This window comes from Somniosus microcephalus, chromosome 11 (assembly GCF_052327205.1).
Source record: "Somniosus microcephalus isolate GS21.2 chromosome 11, FLI_Smic_1.0, whole genome shotgun sequence".
Classification (NCBI taxonomy): Eukaryota; Metazoa; Chordata; class Chondrichthyes; order Squaliformes; family Somniosidae; genus Somniosus; species Somniosus microcephalus.
In genome coordinates this window covers 237,655,299-237,667,980 of record NC_140997.1, presented here as the reverse complement: position 1 = coordinate 237,667,980, position 12,682 = coordinate 237,655,299, and positions in this window count along the sequence as shown.

Genomic DNA, 12,682 nt, shown 5'->3' with positions numbered 1-12,682 from the left:
CTGGTCAATGGTGACCCCTAGGATGTTGCTGGTGGAGGATTCAGCGATGGCAATGCCATTGAATGTCAAGGGGAGGTGGTTAGACTGTCGCTTGTTGGAGATAGTCATTGCCTGGCACTTCTGTGGCGTGAATGTTACCTGACACATATTAGCCCAAGCCTCAACGTCTTCCAGGTCTTGTTGCATGTGGGCATGGACTGCTTCATTATCTGAGGAGTTGTGAATGGCGCTGAACACTGTGCAGTCATCAGCGAACATCCCCATTTCTGACCTTATGTTGGAGGGAAGGTCATTGATGAAGCAGCTGAAGATGGTTGGGCCTAGGACACGGCTCTGAGGAACTCCTGTAGCGATGTCCTGGGGCTGTGATGATTGACCTTCAACCACCACAGCCATCTTCCTTTGTGCTAAGTATGACTCCAGCCAGTGGAGCATTTTCCCCCCGATTCCCATTGACTTCAGTTTTACTAGGGCTCCTTGATGCCACACTCAGTCAAATGCTGCCTTGATGTCAAGGGCAAACACTCTCATCTCACCTCTGGAATTCAGCTCCTTTGTCCATGTTTGGACCAAGGCTGTAATGAGGTCGAGAGCTGAGTGGTCTTGGCGGAACCCAAACTGGGCATCAGTGAGCAGGTTATTGGTGAGGGGCAGTACCGACTGCACTGTCGGAGGGGCAGTACTGAGGGAGCACCGCACTGTCGAACGGGCAGTACTGAGGGTGCGCTGCACTGTCGAACGGGCAGTACTGAGGGTGCGCTGCACTGTCGGCGGGGCAGTACTGAGGGTGCGCTGCACTGTCGGCGGGGCAGTACTAAGGGAGTGCTGCACTGTCGGAGGGGCAGTACTGAGGGAGCACCGCACTGTCAAACGGGCAGTACTGAGGGTGCGCTTCACTGTCGGAGGGGCAGTACTAAGGGAGTGGTGCACTGTCGGAGGGGCAGTACAGAGGGAGCACTGCACTGTTGGATTTGCAGTATTGAGGGTGCGCTGCACTGTCAGGGGAGCATTACTGAGGGAGCGCTGCGCTGTCGGAGGGGCAGTACTGAGGGAGCGCCGCGCTGTCGGAGGGGCAGTACTGAGGGAGCGCCGCACTGTCGGAGGGGCAGTACTGAGGGAGCGCCGCGCTGTTGGAGGGGCAGTACTGAGGGAGCGCTGCGCTGTCGGAGGGGCAGTACAGAGGGAGCACGGCACTGTTGGATTTGCAGTATTGAGGGCGCACTGCACTGTCAGGGGAGCATTACTGAGGGAGCGCTGCGCTGTCGGAGGGGCAGTACTGAGGGCGCACTGTACTGTCAGAGTTGCCATCTCACGTGGACGTAAAGGATCCCAGGTCACTATTTGAAGAAGAGCAGGAGAATTCTCCTCCGTGTCATGGCCGATATTTATCCCTCAATCAACATCACTGAAATGGATTATCTGGTCATTTGTTTCATTGCTGTTTGTAGGATCTTGCTGTGAACGATTTGGCTGCCTCGTTTCCCACAATACAACTGTGCCTGAGATACCATCCCGATTCCTCCTCCCTTCCCAATGCTAGCGAATCAGTGGGCCGATTTACACACCGCCTGACTGATGTGAATGGAGGCGGGGTGTAACACTAGGTGGCGATTCACTATCACCCAGTTTGTGTGACTGGCCAAGACCAGCTTCACCTCCAACATGCATTCAGGGAGAGGTCAGCTCTGTGAGGAGAAGTCTTTTCAGTCGTCTTTTATTTACAAGCAGTTCGCAATTACGCAAACTTGGGTTTAGTTTTCTGCAGACTCCGCATTTTTGAGCTGTTAGAGATTCACAACACAGTTAATCGAACAGCCAGTTAACTTTCCCCCCGCTGGGCCATTACTCTCACTGACTGATTCTCTCCGCTTTAGTCAGTCGATGGGTCTTCAAATTTTAGAGTCACAGAGTTATACAGCACAGAAAGAGGCCCTTCGGCCCATCGTGTCTGCGCCGGCCATCAGGCCCTGTCTATTCTAATCCCATTTTCCAGCACTTGGTCCATAGCCTTGTATGCTATGGCATTTCAATTGCTCATCTAAATGCTTCCTGAATGTTGTGAGGGTTCCTGCCTCTACCACCCTTTCAGGCAGTGAGTTCCAGATTCCAACCACCCTCTGGGTGAAAAAGTTTCTCCTCAAATCCCCTCTAAACCTCCTGCCCCTTACCTTGAAACTATGCCCCCTGGTTATTGACCCCTCTACTAAGGGGGAAAGTTCCTTTCTATCTACCCTATCTATGCCCCTCATAATTATGTACACCTCAATCAGGTCCCCCCTCAGCCTTCTCTGCTCTAAGGAAAACAACCCCAGCCTGTCCAGTCTCTCTTCATAGCTGAAGCGCTCCATCCCAGGTAACATCCTGGTGAATCTCCTCTGCACCCTCTCCAATGCAATCACATCCTTCCTATAGTGTGGCGACCAGAATTGCACACAGTATTCCAGCTGTGGCCTAACTAGCGTTTTGTACAGCTCCATCATAACCTCCCTGCTCTTATATTCTATGCCTCGGCTAATGAAGACAAGTATCCCATATGCCTTTTTAACCACCTTATCCACCTGTCCTGCTGCCTTCAGGGATCTGTATACATGCACACCAAGGTCCCTCTGTCCTTCCTGGGGTCCTACCATTCACTGTGTATTCCCTTGCCTTGTTAGTCCTCCCAAAATGCATCACCTCAAACTTTTCAGGGTTAAATTCCATTTGCCACTGTTCTGCCCATCTGACCAACCCGTCTATATCATCCTGTAGCCTGAGGCTTCCCTCCTAGCTATTTACCACTCCACCAATTTTCGTGTCATCTGCGAACTTACTGATCATACCTCCTACATTCATATCTAAATCATTAATGTACACTACAAACAGCAAAGGACCCAGCACCGATCCCTGCGGTACACCACTGGACACAGGCTTCCAGTCACAAAAACAACCTTCGACCATCACCCTCTGCCTCCTGCCACTAAGCCAATTTTGGATCCAATGTGCCAAATTGCCCTGGATCCCATGGGCTCTTACCTTCTTGACCAGTCTCCCATGCGGGACTTTGTCAAAAGCCTTACTGAAGTCCATGTAGACTACATCAACTGCACTACCCTCATCCACACACCTAGTCACCCCCTCGAAAAATTCAATCAAATAGGTTAGACATGATCTCCCCCTGACAAAGCCATGCTGACTATCCTTGATTAATCCTTGCCTCTCCAAGTGGAGACTAATTCTGTCCCTCAGAATTTTTTCCATTGATTTCCCTACCACTGATGTTAGGCTCACTGGCCTATAATTCCCTGGTTTATCCCTACTTGAATAATGGTACTACGTTAGCTGTCCTCCAGTCCTCTGGCACCTCCCCTGTGGCCAGAGAGGTTCTGAAAATTTGTGTTAGAGCCCCTGCAATCTCCTCCCTTGCCTCACACAGCAGCCTGGGATACATCTCGTCTAGGCCTGGGGATTTATCCACTTTTAAGCCTGCTGAAACTGCTAGTACCTCCTCCCTCTCAATACTAATTTGTTCAAGTATATCACAGTCCCCCTGCCTGATTTCAATGCCTACATCGTCCTTCTCCATAGTGAACACAGATGCAAAATATTCATTTAAAACCTCACCTACATCTTCCAGCTCTACACACAGATTGCCACTTTGGTCCCTAATGGGCCCTACTTTTTCCCTGGTTATCCTCTTGCCCTTAATATACTTATAAAACACCTTGGGATTTTCCTTTATTTTGCCCACCAGTGTTGTTTTCATGCCCTCTCTTCGCTCACCTAATTTCTTTTTTAAGCACCCCCCTGCACTTTCTATACTCCTCTAGGGCTTCTACTGTTTTTAGTCCTTTGTAGCTGCCAAAAGCCTCCCTTTTTTTCATAATCCATTCTTGTATACCCCTTGACATCCAGGGATCCCTGGGCTTGTTGGTCCCACCCTTGACCTTTACGGGAACATGTTGGCGTTGTACTCTCTCTATTTCCTTTCTGAAAGACTCCCACTGCTCTGATGTGGATTTTCCTACAAGTAGCTGAACCCAGTCCACTTTGGCCAGATCCTGCCTTATATTAAAATCGGCCTTCCCCCAATTTAGAACCTTTATTTCCGGTCCATCTTTGTCCTTTTCCATGACTACCTTAAATCTTCACCATCACCTTGACTGTTTTTGGATTGGATCTTTAAAGAAAGACTTGCATTTCTATAGCGCCTTTCACGACCACCAGACATCCCAAAGCGCTTAACAGCCAATTAAATACTTTTGAAGTGTAGTCACTGTTATAATGTAGGAAACGCGGCAGCCAATTTGTGCACAGCAAGATCCCACTAACAGTAACATGATAATGACCAGATATTCTGTTCTTTAGTGATGTTGATTGAGGGATAAATATTGGCCATGACACTGGGTATAACTCCCCTGCTCTTCTTCGAAATAGTGCTGTGGGATCTTTTACATCCACCTGACAGGGCCTCGGTTTAATATCTCATCCGAAAGGTGGCACCTCCAAAAATGCAACACGCCCTCAGCACGGCACTGGAGTGTCGGCCCAAATTTTTGTGCTTAAGTCTCTGGAGTGGGATTTAAACCCACAACCTTCTGACTCAGAGGCGAGGGTGCGGCCCACTGAGTCACAGCTGACACTTTATGTTGCTGACTGCGCTTTACTAACCAGTGCAGTAGCACGTTGGGAACTAAATATTCCAGGATACATAACTTTTCGAAGGGATAGGCAAAATGGAAAAGAAGGCGGGGCAGCCCTGATAATAAAGGATGGGATAAAGACAGTAGAGAGAAAGGATCTTCGCTCCGAAAATCAAGAAGTAGAATCAGTTTGGGTGGAGCTAAGAAACAGCAAGGGGCAGAAAACATTGGTGGGAGTTGTTTATAGGCCCCCAAATAGTAGTTGTAATGTAGGGCAGAGTATAAATCAGGAAATTAGAGGTGCGTGTAACAAGGGTAATACAGTGATCATGTGGGACTTTAATCTATATATAGACTGGGCAAACCAAATGTGCAGTAATAGTGTGGAGGACGAATTCATGGAATGTATGCAAGATAGTTTTCTAGATCAGTATGTTGAGGAACCAACTAGGGAACAAGCTTTTTTAGATCTAGTATTGTGCAATGAGAAAGGGTTAATTAATAACCTTGTAGTAAAGGGGCCTTTAGGGAAGAGTGACCATAAATGATGGAATTTAATATTGAGTTTGAAAGTGATTTAGTTAAAGCCGAAACTAGGCTAAGGTAGATTGGGAATTTCCATTAAAAGGTATGACGGTAGACAAGCAGTGGCTAGCATTTAAAGAATTAATACATAATTTACATTCCTTTAAGGCACAAAAACCCCACAGGACATGTATTCCAACCGTGGCTAACAAGAGAAGTTAAAGGTGGTATTAAGTCAAAGGAAGAGGCTTATAATGCTGCCAAAAAGAGTAGTAAGCCTGAGGATTGGGATGATTTTAGAATTCCACAAAGGAGGACCAAGAAATTGATAAAGAAAGGGAAAATAGAATGTGGGAGACATAAAAACAGACTGTAAAATCTTCTATAGGTATGTAAAAAGGAAAAAATTAGCAAAAGTAAATGTGGGTCCCTTACAGGCTGAGACAGGAGAAATTATAATGGGTAATAAGGAAATGGCCGAGAAATTAAACAAATACTTTGGCCTAGAAATTCAGTGGGCTGCGCCACCTGTTAGCGCCCAAAGAGGGCGCTGAGTGGGTTGGACGCCACTGGCCACGCCTCCCGCTAAATTTAGCGGTACACTAATGGCGGCGCTAGCCGTTAGCGCTGCGCCACTACTGATGACGTCATCGGTGTGCGCAGCGCCCCGCTACCACCCCGATCGTGAAATTTAGTTGCGCCCCCTGCTTTAATGCCGGTCGCTATTTGCGACCGGTTCAGGGGGGCCTACCTGCGGCGGTAGAGGCGCTGAGGTGCGGGGCGGCCATTTTTTTTGCTGGCCGCCTGCCAGCACCTCTCCGCGCCGCCGTCCCCGGCCTCCTGAGCACCCCCCCACCCCCATGGAGTGCCAGCTGTGTTCCAAGAGCCCGGCACTTCTCCTCGGTGCCGGGCTCTTTTGCCGGCACTCGTGATCTTTGATCGCGCTGCAGCAGGCCCCTCCCCTTTAAGAAGGGGAGGAAGGTCTGCAGTACCGCAGCGCGCCGTGCCGCAGCGTGTGGCACTGTGGCATGCTGCGCAGTGATATTGGGTTGCAGCGCCCCAAGAGGGATGCGGGGCGCCTCCAGTAGCGCTGCGCTTCCCTCTAGGGCGCGCAAAGTCAATTTCCGGCGGGCGGCCGTGACTACTTCCGGGGCGCTACTTTTAGCGTCCTGGCGAGGCTGGCGCCCCAAACGGGGTGCCACGGAATTTCTAGGCCTTTGTGTCTGCCTTCACGGAAGAAGAATCAAAAAACCTCCCGGAAATAGTGGAGGACTAAGGGTCTAGCAAGAATGAGGAACTGAAAGAAATTAGTATTAGTAAAAAAAATAGTACTGGAGAAATTAATGGGACTGAAAGCCAATAAATCCCCTAGGCCTACATCCTAGGGTTTTGAAAGAGGTGGCTATAAAGATAATGGATGCAATGGTTGTCATTTTCCAAAATTCCATAGATTCTAGAACGGTTCCCACGGATTATAAGGTAGCAAATGTAACCCCACTATTTAAGAAAGGAGTGAGAGAGAAAACGGGGAACTACAGACCAGTTAGCTTGACATCAGTAGTAGGGAAATTGCTAGAATCTATTATTAAGGACGTGGCAACTGGGCACTTAGAAAATAATAATGGGATTGGGCAGAGTCAACACGGATTTAGGAAAGGGAAATCGTGTTTGATGAATCTGTTAGAGATTTTTGAGGTTATAACTAGAGAATAGATAAGGGGGAACCAGTGGATGTGGTGTATTTGGATTTTCAGAAGGCATTCGATAAGGTGCCACACAAGAGGTTATTAAACAAAATTAGGGCTCATGGGATTGGGGGTAATATATTAGCATGGATTGAGGATTGGTTAACGGACAGAAAACAGAGAGTAGGAATAAACAGGTCATTTTTGGGTTGGCAGGCTGTAACTAGTGGGGTACCGCAAGGATCAGTGCTTGGGCCTCAGCTATTCACAATCTACATCAATGATTTGGATGAGGGGACCAAATGTAATATATCCAAGTTTGCCGATGATACAAAGCTGGGTGGGAATCTAAGTTGTGAGGTGGATGCAAGGAGGCTTCAAGGGGATATAGACAGGCTAAGTGAGTGGGCAAGAACATGGCAAATGGAATATAATGTAGAGAAATGTGAAGTTATCCACTTTGGTAGGAAAAATAGAAAAGCAGAATATTTTTTAAATGGTGAGAGATTGGGAAATGTTGGTGTTCAGAGGGACCTGGGTGTCCTTGTACACGAATCACTGAAAGTTAACATGCAGGTACAGCAAGCAATTAGGAAAGCAAATGGTATGTTGGCCTTTATTACAAGAGGATTTGAGTATAAGAGTAAAGACATCTTACTGCAATTATATAGGGCCCTGGTGAGACCACACCGGGAGTATTGTGTACAGTTTTGGTCTCCTTACCTAAGGAAGGATATACTTGCCACAGAGGGCGTGCAACGAAGGTTCACCAGACTGGTTCCTGGGATGGGGGGATTGTCCTATGAGGAGAGATTGAGTAGCCTAGGCCTATATTCTCTAGAATTTAGAAGAATGAGAGGTGATCTCATTGAAACATACAAAATTCTTTACAGGGCTTGACAGGGTAGATGCAGGGAGGATGTTTACCTTATCCTGGGAGTCTAGAACCAGGGGTCACAGTCTCAGAATAAGGAGTCAGCCATTTAGGACTGAGATAAGGAGAAATGTCTTCACTCAGAGGGTGGTGAATCTTTGGAATTCTCTACCACAGAGGGCTGTGGAGGCTCAGTCGTTGAGTATATTCAAAACAGAGATCTGTTATGTTCATAAATAAATAGACGTTTTTATCATGAACAGTTAGCTTGTGCTAGTCATTTATTCAGCCATGTTGACTTGTATACAGTAGCCATGTTGACTCTCTCAACCAGTGCCTCATGTTAAACAAGACAACCCATATAGATGTAGCCCACTACTAAAACATACAGCTACACCTAGTGTACCATTCTAGAATGACATGTTACTGCATATCATTACATCCCCCTTCCTTTGAGGTTAAACAAAATCAATATCAATCAACTTTCAAGAAAAACAATAAAGATGATATCAGTAACACTTTCGTTAGTGCTGTATAAACATAAGAACATAAGAAATAGGAGCAGGAGTAGGCCATACGGCCCCTCGGGCCTGCTCCGCCATTCAATAGGATCATGGCTGATCTGAATCTAGACTCACGTCCACTTCCCTGCCCTCTCCCCGTAACCCCTAATTCCCTTATCTGCTAGAAAAATGTCTATCTCCATTTTAAATGTATTTAATGTTGCAACTTCCACAGCTCTCTGGGGTAGCAAATTCCATAGATTTACTACCCTCTGAGTGAAGAAGTTTCTCCTCATCTCAGTTTTGAAAGGGCAGCCCCTTATTCTAAGATTATGCCCCCTAGTTCTAATCTCACCCATCAGTGGAAACATCCTCCCCGCATCCACCCGATCAAGCCCCCTTACAATCTTATATGTTTCGATAAGATCGCCTCTCATTCTTCTGAACTCCAATGAGTAGAGTCCCAACCTACTCAACCTTTCCTCATACGTCAACCCCCTCATCTCCGGAATCAACCGAGTGAACCTTCTCTGAACCGCCTCGAGAGCAAGTATATCTTTTCTTAAATATGGAAACCAAAACTGCACGCAGTATTCCAGGTGTGGCCTCACCAATACCCTGTATAACTGCAGCAAGACTTCTCTGCTTTTATACTCCATCCCCCTTGCAATAAAAGCCAAGATTCCATTGGCCTTCCTGATCACCTGCTGCACCTGCATACTAACTTTTTGTGTTTCATGCACCAGGACCCCCAGATCCCTTTGTACTGTAGCACTTTGCAGTTTCTCTCCATTTAGATAATAACTTGGTCTTTGATTTTTTCTGCCAAAGTGCATAACCTCACACTTTCCAACATTATATTGCATCTGCCAAATCTCTGCCCACTCACTTAGCCTGTCTATGTCCTTTTGCAGGTTTTTTATGTCCTCCTCACTCACTGCTTTCCCTCCCATCTTTGTATCGTCGGCAAACTTTGATATGTTGCACTCGGTCCCTTCCTCCAAATCGTTAATATAGATTGTAAAGAGTTGGGGTCCCAGCACCGACCCCTGCGGAACACCACTAGTTACTGATTGCCAGCCCGAGAATGAACCATTTATCCCAACTCTTTGTTTTCTGTTAGATAACCTTCGAATGAACTTGTTTTTTTTTACATAACGACACAAACATTTTTTTTAACATCTTCACAACAGTCAACAAATTTTCAAAGCTTTACTTTATGAACTCTAAGCTTTTCATTCTTTTATTATAGTTTTCTTTGCACTCAAAGATTAAGTCTATCAGGCTTTTTTACTTCACGCGTGGATCTTCTCAGCACAGGTAAGTCTGATGTGTTTTCATGAGAGCCTATATGTGTGTTTGTGTTAGATTGTTCTGGTGGTGAGTGACAAGATTCAGTTGCGGCATTGTCATCGATTTGCTCTTGGATAGTTTCTTGTGTTTTCAGGAGGGAATGGCGGTTCCTCCTGAGAATCTGTCCTTCCTCAGTTCTAACAGTGTATGACCTTGGTTCTACTTCCTCAAGAACTGTAGCTTTCCTGTTCCATGCATCTGGATCCTCAATCCTGACAACATCATCCCTTGTCAATGGTTTCAGAGTTTTGGATGACTTGTCATAGTGTGATTTCTGTATCAGCTTTAACAGTTGAAGTCTCTGTCTCAGTTCCTTACTCTGCTTTTCTTTTGCACAGCAGGGTAGCGTGGTGCGCAACTTGCGACCCATTAGGAGTTCAGCAGGTGAAGAACCAGAGTCTAAAGGGGAGGCTCGGTAGCTCAGCAGGGCGAGATAAGGATCAGACTTGCTTTCTGTTGCTTTCTTCAGTAGCTGTTTGAGAACTTGAACACCTTTCTCTGCCTTGCCATTCGACTGAGCATACAGAGGACTTGATGTGATGTGCTGAAAGTTATAATGTGCTGCAAACTGTTGCCACTCCTTACAGTTTAAGCACGGACCATTGTCGCTAACGGCAATCCTAGGAATCCCATGTCTGGCGAAGATGGATTTAACATGCATTACGACACTGCTTGCTGATGTGCTTGAGAGCAGTGCCATCTCAGGATAGTTAGAATAGTAGTCAATCACTAATAGATAGTCTTTACCATTCAAATAAAAAAGGTCCATACCAACCTTTTGCCATGGTGCTGTTGGTATGTCAGCTACTATCATTGGTTCCTTTGTTTGTTTGTTTTGGTGTTTCTGACATGTCTCACATTTGCCTATCATGTTCTCACTGTCCTTATTTATGCCAGGCCAATAAACAGTGTCTCTTGCTCTCCTTTTGCATTTTTCAATTCCGAGGTGTCCCTCATGAATCCTTTTGAGCATGTCTCGACGTAAAGCCTGTGGAATGACTATTCTGTTCTGTCTTAGTAATAGTCCACTTGCGACACTCAACTCTGACCTGATGTGATAGTACTTTGGACAGGAACCTTTTGGCCAACCATGATGAATGTTCTCTATTACTGTTTGTAACACTGTATCTTTTACTGTTTCTTCTGCTATTTGCTTTGATTTTGTGTCTGAGACGGGCAGCGCAGCAGTGACCATACTCACATGAACATCCACGTCTTCCTCAGTAGAGCTCACATGACTCATTGTGGGTGCTCGGGATAGTGCATCTGCTAACACTATGTGTTTGCCTGGTGTGTAGATCAGTTCAAAGTCATATCTTTGCAGCTTCATCATGAGTTCCTTGGAGACATCTCATTCAGGTTTTTTTTTACGATGGCAACCAGTGGGCAGTGGTCTGTCTCAACTGTGAAGATGGGAAGTCCATATATGTAGCCATGGAACTTTTCTAGTCCAACTACCAAGCCTAGACATTCCTTTTCAATCTGGGTGTATCGACACTCAGAATCAGTCATAGGCCTGGAGGCATAGGCAACAAGCTTCCAATCTTCACCCTCTGCTTGTAGCAAGACCGCGCCTAGGCCATCTTTTGATGCATCCGTTGACACTTTGATTCTCTTTGTTGGGTCAAAGAAGGTGAGTACAGGTGTGGTTGTCAGCACTGTTTTGAGGTTCATCCACTCTTGTTCATGTCTTTCTGTCCATGCGAACTCATTTGTTTTACGCAGCAGGTCTCGCAGACAGGCTGTCTTGGCTGACAAGTTAGGAATTAACTTTCCAATGAAGTTTATCATCCCCATGATGCGTAGCACTCCTTTTTTGTCAGTGGGTCGGGGCATGTTGAGTATGGCGTTTACTTTTTCCATATCTGGCTCTATTCCTTTACCAGATAGATTATCTCCTAGGAAAGTGACTTCTTGGATGCCAAACTGACACTTGGCTTTGTTGAGCTTCAGTCCATTCCGGCGTATGCTCTGTAGCACTTTAGTCAGTCTCTCATTGTGTTCTTTCAGTGTGGAGCCCCAGATGATGAAAGTCATCAACATAGACCCGAACTCCTTCCAGACCTTCAATTATGTGTTCCATCGCTCTATGAAAGATTTCAGATGCAGATATTATCCCGAAAGGCATTCTGAGGAAACAATACCTGCCAAATGGTGTGTTGAAGGTACAGTATTTGGTGCTCTCTTCATCCAGTTTTAGTTGCCAAAATCCTTGTGAGGCATCGAGCTTTGTGAAGTATCTGGCACCTGACATTTCACTGGTGATTTCTTCTCGCTTGGGAATCTGGTAGTGTTCACGTTTTATGTTTGCATTTAAGTCCTTTGGATCCATGCATACTCTTAGATCATTTTTCTTTTTCTTTACACATACCATGGAGTTAACCCAGTCTGTTGGCTCTTCGACTTTCCTGATGACTCCTAGTGTGGTCATTCTGTCCAGTTCTTTCTTGAGCCGGTCACGCAGGGGCGCTGGAACTCTCCGTGGAGCATGTACCGCTGGCTGAGCATCCTCCTTTAGCTGGATCTTGTAAGTGAATGGTAGAACTCCAAATCCTTTGAACACATCCTGGAAATTACTCACTACAGAATCCACTGAGTCATCTGGTCTGCTTATGGCACAGTTTATACGGTAGACTCTCTTGACCAGTTATAAGTCCTCACAAGCTTTGTCACCTAGTAGTGAATCAAGTCCTTCAGCCACAACAGAAAACATGAGATGATGCACTTTGTCTTTGACTGTCACTTTAAGTCTGCATACACCTAAGCTATCTATTTTCTGTCCATTATAGTTCTTCAGTAGTACTGACTTTTTCTGTATTTTGGGCTTTTCTTTCATATTTTTAATGTCACTCATACTGATTAAGTTTGCTTTTGCCCCAGTGTCTAGTTTCAATGTAACTAATGCTCCATTTACCTGCAGTGGCATCATCCATTTGTCCTCTTTTACTGCATTAACTTTATGTTCAGCATTGTCCATTCCTGAGGGCTGCACATTTTCTGTATCCTTTTCTATATTGTCACATGACACCATTCCTACAAAAAACGTCTCACTTAAATCAGTGTCCTCTTTTACTGCATTAACTTTATGTTCTTTCTTTGTTATTACTTTTGAAAAGCATT